Consider the following 12,746-nt stretch of genomic DNA (forward strand, 5'->3'; position numbering starts at 1 on the left):
AATGCTTCAGGTCTCAGCTATAAGGTGAAAAGACTAGTGTCAGTGGTATTGTGAATGTAAAAACTAAATAGTCATTACTACAGTCAAATCAATTATGTGTGCCATCATGACAACTTTAGTGGGCATATGTTAGGCAAATGTATAAATCATAATCTTCCCTCAATAAGAATTTTCTAAAAGAAAAATATTCTGCTCTGGTGAGATTAAAATTAATGTAAAAAATCAGAGCACTACGAATTGCTTTTTGGCTAATACCTTCTTCTGTAATCTTTTGTTCTTTAATTTTTAAATTAATACATTACACATTTAACAAGGGGGAATTGACTGTGAGGATCTACTTATATAAATTAAAAAGAGGTCCTTTTTTGTCAGACAATTTTTGGGTTTTTTCCTGAAAGATTTTTGGTGTGTGCTTGGCATGCAACATTCTTGAAGCAAAGCTAACTCTGGAAAACAATCCAAAAAACAGTTTTCTTATTCAAAGATAAGCAGCACTACTGTATTCATGTTTTTAGTGTTCTGACTGCAAGTACCACACTATCATTACACCCCATGATCACAAATCAGAGAATATATTTTCATTCTCATCATAGCTTTGGGTATTATTTTTTCAACTCATCCATATTAAGACTTTCTTTTCAGGAAACAAATCTGCATTTGTAAAAGTCATTTGAAATATTTTACTAATATCTAAGGAATAAGATTGAAGTCTGATAAAATTTTCTATGTCTTTACCACTCATGCTTTTAAATATTCCCTCTTTCCAGAATAATGTCTTTTGTTCAAAACTTTTATTTAACTGATCATAATTTTTGCAAACAAAAAATAATCTTATCTAAAACTTCCATGTGTAATATTTATAAATTTTAAGACAACTACAAATATTGACTGTGCCATGAAAAAGTAAACTAATGTGAATGCATCCTTTCATAGTTATCACAGACAAGACAGCTTATGACAAATGTTAATACATTTTGCAAACTTCAAAATTCAAAATTATCTTAAAAGCACAAAACCTTTGTAAAGAATGAACTGAAGGTTTGTTTTTTGTTGGGTTTTTGATTGGGTTTTGTTGTTTCTTATTTTAATTGGGGATGTGTATGTCAATTAGTTGTTTTTCTCCCCAGGGAAATGAAATCAAGGAAAGTGAAAAGAATATATAAGGCAGAAATTCTAATGCAAATTTTAGTTAAGGAACCAGTGACACATGTCTATACTTACATCTTTAATCATTAAAATATCTATGTAAAAGAAAATCTGTGAAGTTAGATTTAAGGAAGGATACTACTCTGCCTATTTACCCTGTTAAACATATGTATGTATGCACAAATTATATTAGACCTAGTAAAAAAAAAATTTACACACACTTGCACACATTTGGGAAGATATTATTAGAGAAGTGTTTCTATATCAGAGATTGATGTGATTGTTTTCTGCAAACCATCACCCATTTAAAGCTCCAGTGATTTCCTGGACTATTAGTTATTCTATTTGCTTATCAAAATACTATGCAATGTTCATGGTTCATAAATCTTTTCTCAAATGTCAACAAAGGAATTTATCAAGACTTTGTTGTCTTTTCCCATGTAGTCCTGACTCAGACAAGTTGATTTGATGCATATAATATTAATCTTTACCATCCTGACATTAATTTGGGCTTCTTTGCATGAATGTTTCACTTTACTGTCTTGCACAAGCTTGACTATTGATTTACAAGTAAGAGTGCATTCTTTGTAGAGGAGAAGAGCATATTTACAAGAAAGTTCTTAGCTGACTGTATCCACAGTACATTTTTCCCAGTGTATCAGGAATCAAGTATTTTATATTTTGTGCATAGATAAAGGCTTTGAAATTTAACTAGTGTAAATAAAAGCAGAATTTAATATATTATATTTTACAGATTAGAAATACAATGCTTAATTCAGAGCTTGTTTTTTATTTTCCCCTGTGTCTGGACTAATGGACTTCTCTTGCCACTGTTCCTCAGGGAATCAAAAGAACAGCAGTTAACACCTATCACTGGATGTGCAAGTTGAGATGAATCAAAATAATTGCTACACCACCATTATGTTGTTAAATATGTACAATGTATTGCAACAGTGTAATTCAGCTATGAAAATAATGATTTATTTTATTTTATTAATATGAAAATATTAATTTCTGTAATGTCTATGATAATTGGTTTATTTTTATCTAAACTGTTCTAATCCCTGAAAATCAGACAGAAAATGAGTGCATCAGTCCCTAAAAATAATAGTTTGCAGCACTAATAATATAATGTATGTACCCTCTCTAATTACAGTAAGAAACAAGTATTTGGCATAGCAGGGAGAATCTAGATTTTTAAAAATAAATAGTATGCTAAATGAAGAATGAAGGGACCTCTCTTAGAAGTGATCTCAACTGTTTTTACAAATAAGTTAGTGTCTTCTAAAGCCAGTAGGTGTAATGCTACCTAAAGAAAAAGGACAAAAAAATGAAATCTAACAGATATTTAGAAATTACAAACAGAACTTAAAGTATTTCCTCACTGAACCCAGGTTAACTCTTTATTTTGGAAATTTTATACCAAGGAATATGGAATCTCTAAGAAATTCTCTTGGCTCTTACAAACTACCAGTCCCATATTACTCTGTGACTATGTATAATAAATTCTTTATCACAAAAGTTCAGTAAAAAAAAGTTACTTTCACACAAAATGGCACTTTGCAAGCTGTACTGCAGTTATTGAAGAACTTAATGCTTACTTCTTCAGCTGGTATGGTGAAACAGTTATATAGATATTAACATTTGTGCAGTTCTTCTCAATTTCACACTAGTTTGGAAGATTTGATCTGCTTTGCTGTGCTGCTCTGTGCATATTTAAAAGTTAACTACATAGGTTTTGCTTGCCATGAAACTCTAAAACTGCTTCAGAAATGACAAAGGTTGACACCATAGATGAGTTGTGATCATTGCAATGCAGTGAAGAATGTACTGAAGAGTGGTATCCTAAGAAGAACAGACTTCCCCCCAAGAGCTTTTAAGATAGCCCAGTGCATCTGATAGTCTCATCAAAAAACCTGAGGATAAATTAATTTTAATTTGGAGATAACGTAACTAAAATTATTTAATTGTCAATGCTGATACTGATAAAGAAAGAAATTTTTTTTCCCCCAAATAAACAAATATCAGCATTCAAATTACCCAAAAATGCCTAAGGCATCACTGCTGAAATTAGGCCTCTGGGTTATTCTGGGTTGAGATGTAGTTCTGTTAAGTTAAATACAGCCAAAAGATATACTTTAAAAAAAAAAAATCTTTCAGCTTTGGAATAAGAAATTAAAAATAAAAAGAAAAAACCCCAGACTCTTTGTATTAATATCTCAACTCTGAATCTGAAGTCAAACTGTGCTTTTGCCTGTTCAATTGCTATGGCCTGAAATGAGAGTGTCTGAGCAGGGACAATCTGAGTTCATGTGCAATGCTCTTATCACCCAGGCGTGACTTCATTAGCTAAAGCTCTCTTTAAATCCACACAGCCTGAGCAAAAATCAAACCTCTGCAACTCATTGTATTCTAAACTTCTTCTTTGGAAAGAAACAAACAGAGAATGTAAAGGAAATGGACCATCTTAATCAACAAAATTAAATTACCCAGCTTAACTATCCCTTGCTTTAAACTTATTCAAGCAAGATTTTTCTCTCCAACTTGATGAAGCTCATAATCCTTTTAGTAACCAAATGAAGACTGAAGAACCCAAACTCTACATTGTCATTTAACAGATGGTTATACAGACTGTGAAATCAATACCAATTTTCTGAATAATTTCAGTTTTTTATCTTAGTAAGGACTAAACTATAACACCTGAAATAACCTGATTTTGAATCAGTTTGTGGTTTTCTTGTATGTAGGAAAAGCAAAAGTGTTGGTCTTCTAAGACAGAATTTCTTTTTAAAACTGAAATATGGAATGGAGAAATTTTATCTAAAAAATAATTACTTTTAGAAATCCATGAGCAATTGTAGAAGTAGAAATAGGAAAGAGTTCCTTCTCAGTTATAACACTATCAGTTCCTGCTGTTATGCCATGTACACACTTTTTTCTGTTATTGAAATTCTTATTACTTAAAATTCTGCAACGTAATGACTCTACTGATGGGTGATGTGCCATCAAGTTGTCTGCTGTCCTTCTTGATTGCCATGGATATTATTCTTATGTGTTATGCTAATAGGATGGAAAAGAATCACTTTTGGGAAGTACTTTCATGCATTTCATTGTCTGTTTGCTTCAATGATTTATTCTAGTTTATGTATCATCTATTAAAAATTGGCCTTGTCTCTAAACTTGATATAATAGGCCTTCTTGAAATTATAATTGACATAACCAATAAAAATGTTAATCTTTTTTAAAGGCTTTGAATGTACAGTATAAATATTCACAAGTTGGAACTTGATAGTCAATAAGAAAATGCATTCTACTAATCAATTCTGGGGAAAGCTTTTCATATAAAAAAAATTTATGAGCAGTCTTGATCTTTTATGTGAATTTTCATTTACAGAAAGAACACCTTTGTGTTTCCCAAGCATAGAAATTCACTCCATGAATGATTTGTGTATGTAATTCAGGTTGATGGCTCAAGGAATGTTTTGAGACAGGTGAAAGGATATAAGATCCTAAAGGCAGGAGTCTCCACACACAAGAACCCAGAGCTGAGCAGAAGCAGGAACTTTGCTGCTGGTGTGAACGTGCAGCTGGTAAGTCCAGCTGGCCCTGTGCTGTCCACATGTTTCAGATATTTCAGTTTCTGTATTGAGACTCAGTCTTACAGCACTAGAAGATTTTGTTAATTTTATTAATCTGTGTGTTTTCTCCTGACTGGCATGCTGTTAGGAGAGGACAGGCAGAAAAGCCTGAAAGAACTGAGCCTTTCTCTTGCAGTGTAAAGTGGTGGAGCACTGCAAAGCTCCACCAAGGCTGCTTTTTGGGCTATGAAACAAACCAGATATGGTTTGTTCCAGTCTTCCACCAGTCTTTTTTTGAAAGAACATTGTCTGACTGAGCTATGCTGTGCTGTGACCTCAGTACTGTCAGTGTCAGCTCCACAATGTTAGTAGAATGAGCTTTTCCAGGATATTAAGATATGGGCAAGTGGACTTCAGTGTTAGGTAAATATCTGATAGATGCCTAATAGTGCAATGAAAACAACACTAATTCTGGTCATTCAAAAAAACAACAACATAGGCACCTAACCCCTATCTGGAAAACCTAACTGTTTATAAGTCCACAGAAATCCAACTAGCTAAGAACAGATCTTTTAAACTTTTCTCCTAGACTTTTTACCACAAATTTCATCTGTGCTACACTTAAAGCCTGTATTATATCCATATTTATGTTGTATTCTGTTTAATTTTTACCTTTTCCATGTTACAAGAATTTAAATTTTTCTCTTAACTCTTCTCTTATATTCTTCTAGAACAAATTCAACATAATTTTGAAAACTATATTTTTGTATTATTCTTAAAGCAATTATTTTCACACAGAACTACACATTCTTACTTTTGGGCTGATGCCAGTTATTCTTCATTTTATTTCTGGGCTACTTAGGGCTGTTGATCCCTTAAGTCCTTGGCCAGTACTTACAGGTCTCATGAAATTAGCACCATCTCTTACTTTCCCAGTAATAGGGTCTCAAATATCTGCCTGTGATTTCAGTTCTCTCTAGTCACCCAGTGAGCTGTTGTCAATCTGTTCCCTGTATTACTCTACTAACTTAGCTCCTTGATCCTTCCCAAAGTCTTCAGGCAGAATCTAACAACCAGGAGAGGAAAGGGAGAACATTTTCTAAAATTCGTACAAGCTAAAGACAGGTTTTCAGGCTTTCTCCACTGGATGCTGGTGTTTTGCCCAGATGCATGGCTTCCTGTGAGAATACACACTGCTGAAGTGACCCTTTGTGTACCAATGTGAGTTGTAGGTGCTGCTGGGGTTGCACAGTGTGGGGAGAAAATAGCAACAGCTGTGGCTTTCTGCTGCTGTCTACCCTGCTATGGCTGGACAGAGAGAGACTCCTGCAAACCAAAGACTTCAGTGAATTAATGTATAAACCATAAAATATGTCTTTTTTTAGCAGAGAAGGAAGTGTTTTTTCTTGCATTTGTGCTTTGCAGAACCTTCTGCAGACAGACATACCCACAGTGCAGATCCTCTGGGTTGATATTAGCTTTTGTTCTATACACTTATCTTTTTCTTGAAAGGCCTTCTGACTGCAGAATTAAGATTAAAATCTAGATATCTCTCACTTTATGTTAGCTGTCAGTTAAAAGGTAACCTGGAAAAAAATAGTTTTGATTGCAAACAAGACCATGAGAAAACAAAGATCAATTATCTACTATGAAAAGATGGAATTTCTTCACTTTCACCAATGATACGTTAATTTATCAGTTGTATCTACAAAGACAGCTAGGTATCCTCTGTGTTAAATTACTACTGTGAGCTAAAAAAATGTGTTCTGGTTGCAATGCCTTTTTTGTTTTCTTTGTCGGTGGATGACAAAATTCATATGAAATAAGCATCAGTCAGTAAAAATGTAAAACCATTTGAGTCAAAAAGAGATTAGGCTATAAAATATTGCCATTAAAAATTATCTTCCATAGACATTAATATAAATACTATAAATCATTGGGTTGTCAAAAGGGAATTGGAGAAAAAGATACAATGATGACAAAGAATGACTTTCAACATTTCTAATTTGTTTATTACTGTGATAAAATATTGCATTCAGCAAAAGTACTGCAGAGGGGTAGCCTCCATTACAATAAGAAATAAATGTTAATTCAGGAGGATGGATGATTCTTTCTAGATGAATCTTATTTGTTATAGATTAAGATTAGTGTGCTGTTCACAGAAGCATTATTTATCCAAATGGAGAAGATAGGTGCAGAAAGACAAAAAGAAGAGAGAAAATTTAGCTTTCTCTGCCTATATACACATATGAACACATACACATGCTTATGTGTATCTATAAATATGATCTATAATTTCACAAGGCAGAAGCTAATAGTCCTTACATCTTGACTTGGGAGCATTGTTTTAATGCACCAAAGTCTAGTCCTTAATTTGGGTGCTCCCACCCTGTCTTGTACATATTTGTCTGAATCAGGTTGAGCTGAGCTTTCCATCAACTGATAAACTCTTTTAAAATTTTTCCTCATTTATTTTGTGCAGCCACAGACTTTTTTTAGAACAACTTTTAATTTCAAAATTAAATTTTCCAGACAAAAAAAAAAAAAAAAAAGAAGCAGTGTGGTGAAGGAGAAGCCTGTGTCAGCCAAACAGTGAACAGTTTCCAGCCACACCTGAAATTACAGGCATGATACAATGAGAAAGAGTGTTTCTTCTTTCTTCTTTCCTACATCTTCAGATCCTTTCTTCGCTCCAACAGGATTTAACTCGTTGCTATGTGGAGGCACAGCACAGGTGTCTGACTGCAGAGCCCATGTTTCCTGTGCCACCTTGGGGGCCAGGGCCAGGCAGGGCTCAGGCATCTCCTTGGGGCTCGGGGAGCCCAGCCACGGTGACTGACAGAGGTCTGGCAGCATCCAGGGATGTTGGGTCTTGGAGCCTCTGCTCAGCAGGACCAGTCCTGCCCATCCCTCCCGTGGCCAAATCCTCAGGGGAGAAGCACGAGGGACACGAGTGCCTGCTCACTGCAAAGAGAGCATCGGGAGCAGCAGCGCTGCTTAATTAACTGAAACAACTTGAATTGGCTTTTTTTTAACTGGTGTTTGGCAACATTTACATTAATTAAGGATGTGTTACAAGGAAACTGGTCTCGCAGCAGAAGTTTTATCAAACCTTATACTCCATTACATCCTGCAGGATTAATTCTTTTTTCCAAAACCTGTGGGCCAGAAATTATGGTAATTAAACCAACACTTCTCTTGTTTACAAGAAGTAGTATAACAGAGTAAATTCCAAATTAAATGAAGGCTTTTTCTTTTTCCTCAAATGAATTTTTCTCTTTTTTCAATAACACGGTGTGATCAGTTACAACTGAAATCAACAGTAAAGGTTGAACTACCAAGTTTCTGTAGAAGGAACAGCAGACTAGGCTCTGGTTCCCTTGTGAAAACACATGAAATGTCAGACATGAAAAAACACACTCATTCTCTTTCTGCTGTAAGAGTGTTTTATTAGGCCACTGTTATTGGTTTAATAAATTCCAAGATTTGGAGAATTATAACAAATTATGTGGTCTAACAGTAATATTTTATTAGTCAAAATTAAACTAATTTTTAATTTCTTCTTTTATTTTTAAAATTTTTTAGGGTTATGGGCAAGATAGGTTCTCTCTGCCCCTAAAGGGATTATTTGCTGGGGTTTTTTTTGTTGGGCTTCAGGAAATGTGAAGTTATATTGACCATTTTTCATCTCTTCGTGTAAGATATGTTGGGGAATGTTTGAAAACTCTAGTTGAAAGTCGTGCAGGGGAAAAACCCAAAAACAAACAACCAGAAAAGACTGTACCTACAGCCATGACACAGTTCAGGGAAATACAGTGCATAAAAGAGCTGAGATTTTCCAAGCAGTTATTCCATGATCAAAAGTATTGTCAAGTCTTTTATTACTTCCTAAAATTCCTTTAAATTTTCTTGAACATATGTGTGTGCATCTGTGTGTGTCTGTGTGTGTAAAATGTTCACAAATATCCACTGATACTGTATTTATGGGGTGCTCCGATGAAGGAAGGAATGATGAATCTGATTCCTGGTTCTCAGAAGGTTAATTCATTATTTTATGATACTATATTATATTAAAGAATACAATACTAAACTACATTAAAGAATACAGAAAGGATACTTACAGAATGCTAAAAAGATAATAATGAAAACTCGTGACTCTCTCCAGAGTCCTGACACAGCTTGGCATTTATTGGCCAGTAAGTCAAAACAACTCACAGTAGAAACCAATGAAACAATCACTTGTTGATAAACGATCTCCAATCACATTCCAATGGAGCAAAACACAGGAGAAGCAAATGAGATAATTGTTGTTTTCCTTTTTCTCTGAGGCTTCTCAGCTTCCCAGGGGAAAAATCCTGGGCGAAGGGATTTTCCAGAAAATATGAATGTGACACACTGAAGCTTGTTACTTTTGATCCGTGCATCCATTTACATATACACATGATTATTCGCACACACGCATTAATAAAATTCACCCTAGCCAACAAAAAAGAAGGCAGAAAATCACATGTAGCCAGCAAATTGTAAGATATACAAAATAAGATATAACTATTTGCTCTGTTTTGTTATTCATCATCCTAGTTTATTCTCATGTAGGATATTAATTATTCATTTTTTAAGAACAATAGGAAAACATGAGTACTGTTTAATGGCCAAGTGGGATTTTCTAATGAAAGACTTATAAGTGCTTCATTGTAATGAGGAGCCTTTTTACAAGAACATTTATCAAGTATGAGAAGTAGTCATAACTTCTTTTCCAGACTATGATATCCTGGGCCATGGAAACAATTGCATTTTGGTTATTTACAGAGAAAATGAGAAGTGAGTGACAGTATTTTCTTTTTCTAAAATACAAATCATTGTGTGAACTAGCTCCCAACTAGTAAACCACACTCACTATATTCTTAATAACAGAGAAGAAAAGAGTGGATTGGTGAGCAATCCCACCTGCACCTCCAAGGTTACTGAGAGAGTTGGTGGAAGAGCTCACCAAGTCACTTTCAGTCATTTACCAGCAGTCCTGGCCAGCCAGGGATGTCACAGTTGACTGAAATTAGCCAGTGTGCCACCCATCTACATGAAAAGCTAGAAGGAGAATTCTGGGATCTCTAGGTCTGTCAGTCTGACCTCGGTGCCAGGGAAGGTCCTGGAGAAGGTAGTCTTGAGTGCTATGATGTGACATTTGGAGAACAACCAGGGATCAGGCCTAGCCAGGAAGGGTTTATGAGCAGCAGGTCACGCTCAACCAACCTGATCCACTCCTATGGCACGTGACCTGCTTAGTAGATGAGGGAAGTCTCTGGATGTTGACTATTTAGACATTGGTAAGATGTTTGACATAATTTCTCACAGCACTCTCCTGGGGAAACTGGCTGTGAGCTGTTAAATATCTTTATCAGTGATCTGGATGAGGGGATCCAGTGCACTCTCCATCAGTTTGCAGACAACACTGAGCTGGCTGGGACTGTTCTGCTGAAGAGTATAAAGGTTCTGCAGAGAGATCTGGACTGGCAGGACCAACAGGCCAAGGCTAAGGGTATGAGGTTCAGCAAGGCCAGGTGCCAGGTCCTGATCTTGGGTCACAACAACCCCTGACAGTGCTACAGACTGGGGGCAGGGTGGCTGGAAAGCTGCCTCATGGAAAAGGGCCTGGAGACACTGATCCACAGTGGCTGAACATGAGCCAGCCGTGCCCAGGTGGCCAAGAAGGACAATGGCATCCTGGCCTGCAACAATAATGTGGCCACCAGCTCCATGGTAGTGACTGTCCCCCTGTACTTGGCACTGGTGAGGCAGTACCCAGAATCTTCTGGCTTTTTTTGGATTTCTCATTACAAGAACTATCTGAAAATGCTGGAGTGTGTCTAGAGAGGGGCAATGGAGCTGGTGAAGGGTCTAGAGCACAAATCTCACTCTAATTCTATTTTCATAATATGAAAAGTTAAGAAATTTCAAATTTTACTATCAATAATAAACATAATAACTATTAAAAATGGAAACTTTTAAATAAAATCTAATCCTGTGGTTTTTTGGGGTTTTTTTTGTTTTTTTTTTGTTTGTTTTTTTTTTTTGTTTTTTTTTTTTTTTTTTTTGTTTTTGTTTTTGTTTTTTGTTTTGTTTTTAGCTACTAGAGAAAAAGAAATGGCCTTAGATAATTTTTTAGATTTTAAAAAAGAACAATGAGAATTAAACTTTCTCTTCCACTCAAGCCAGTATCATTTCAGGTCAGAGCCAATCTTGAATCATTTTCTTGATTTATTGCTTGACATGATCTCCAATTTTAGTGATCAGTCATCATAATAATAAAGTACAATCATAATCTATATATTAAGCTGATATGATTAATGGAAGGAAATAATCTGCTATATGGTTTTAAAATTCTAGCCTAACTTTATTTAGAATTATGTAAGCCTAAGAGGTGATAGACTTAGAGATGTTCCATTCCAAAGCAAAAAGCAGAAATGAAGCTCCATTTTCATAGGCTATTGTGCAGACAGATTTTCTTGTCATGTTCTATTGCTTCTTTTGCCATCATTTTATCAAACTCTCTCATGCAAACTGTTTTCACTGTGACTGTAACTACCAAAAGGATCAGACAAGGTAAGTCTTACTGAAATGAGGCTTGTATACAATATAGAGATGGTTATTCCAAAGAGACCAGGAGGCTTGCTGTTTGCTTCCTACAGAAAATGTCAAGGTTTGCTGCTTTCTTATTAAAATCTCTGACACTATTGCTGCAAAGTCAAGGATTTAACTGGCTCAGGTGGTTGTTAGGGTTTCACGAAATTAAAACATAGAAGATAAAAAAGAAATATAAGAGAGCAAAAAAAAAAAGTTAAGTAGGTATTTTGAACAAGAAACTGTTTGTCTTCTCTGGAAAATACTAAGGCCAATCAGTGAACTGGGAAAACTTTGTGATATACATGACTGTATAAGTTAAGCCTGATCTTTAAAAAAATATTTAATTTTAAAATTATTTCACTTCCCCCTACACTTTGTCATTTTTCCCTCCAAATGGGACATGTTCTAAATCAGATGAAAGTCCTTGAAAACTTGTACATGCTGAAATTTGATAAAACATCCATATCACCACATAGCCTCAGGCATCCAATAAGTGAAAATCATTGAACCATTTGTTTTATCCAAGTCACAAAATGAAATATGCCACAAAATGCCCTCTAGTAATTATACATCTGATTATGAGGCTTGATTCTTTCTAATTTTGCTTGCTGCAATTGCTATTTCCTTGTCATAGTTCAAAGTATTTCCCAATGGATTTTAAAGACATGAATTTTATCATATCACTATATGCTTACTGGAAAGTATCAGTAAAAATGTATCCAGAATTCTTTTATTGTCATTTTACTATCTTTATTTCCTTATGTACTTTCAGAGGTGTGTTTGTGAGAACGAGATGGATCTACAGGGAACTCTGCTTATCAATTTCCTTTGATCACTCTTAGAAAGAAGGGACATGTTACTTCTGTAGTCATGCAGACCTGCAAACCTGTCCTGCACGCTTAAGAGCCTTGTGAATTCAAAGTTCGAGACAGAAAAATGTATGAAGAGTGAAACAAAATAGCTGTTGAATCACAACATGAAGTATTGCAACCTACAATGTCTGAAAGACTTGCCATCTCCCTTCCTGCACAATTTCTTTGACCATTATCAAAAAGTGAAGATATTCATGCCGATCCAGAACTTCCCCATAAATGTGAAACAGTCCTAGTGCATTGGATCTTCTATAGTTAATGCCACTGTCTGCACAGGCTGTCTTTGCCATCTGTGTGGATGAGAAAACATTGTTTACCATATCAATGTTTTTTATATGTCATTCTGTCCAACTGTGTTTAAATAAGTGCTTTCTATTTTGAAAAGCAGGGTAAAATCAGATAAAATAAAAAGGAAAAGTTTAAAGTTACTTAAAAAACTTGTGTTAGTGTGGCTTCAGATTGATTTTTTGCTTTGGTCAGTTTTAATGTGTGCTCTCTCTTTTGTGCAGAGCACACATTACAGCAGCAG

The 12,746-nt window shown here is 35.2% G+C and overlaps 1 long non-coding RNA gene across 1 annotated transcript in view; it reads left to right on the forward strand.

The window, feature by feature from the left end:
- LOC120501087 overlaps nucleotides 1-12,370 on the forward strand; it is a 36,545-nt gene extending 24,175 nt beyond the window's left edge. Inside the window, exon 3 of the long non-coding RNA XR_005627226.1 lies at nucleotides 12,118-12,370. This is a non-coding gene — a long non-coding RNA (uncharacterized LOC120501087). The remainder of the gene's footprint in view (nucleotides 1-12,117) is intronic.
- The last annotated feature ends 376 nt before the right edge of the window (nucleotides 12,371-12,746 follow it).

This window comes from Passer montanus, unplaced genomic scaffold (assembly GCF_014805655.1).
Source record: "Passer montanus isolate IOZ18808 unplaced genomic scaffold, ASM1480565v1 scaffold2, whole genome shotgun sequence".
NCBI lineage: Eukaryota > Metazoa > Chordata > Aves > Passeriformes > Passeridae > Passer > Passer montanus.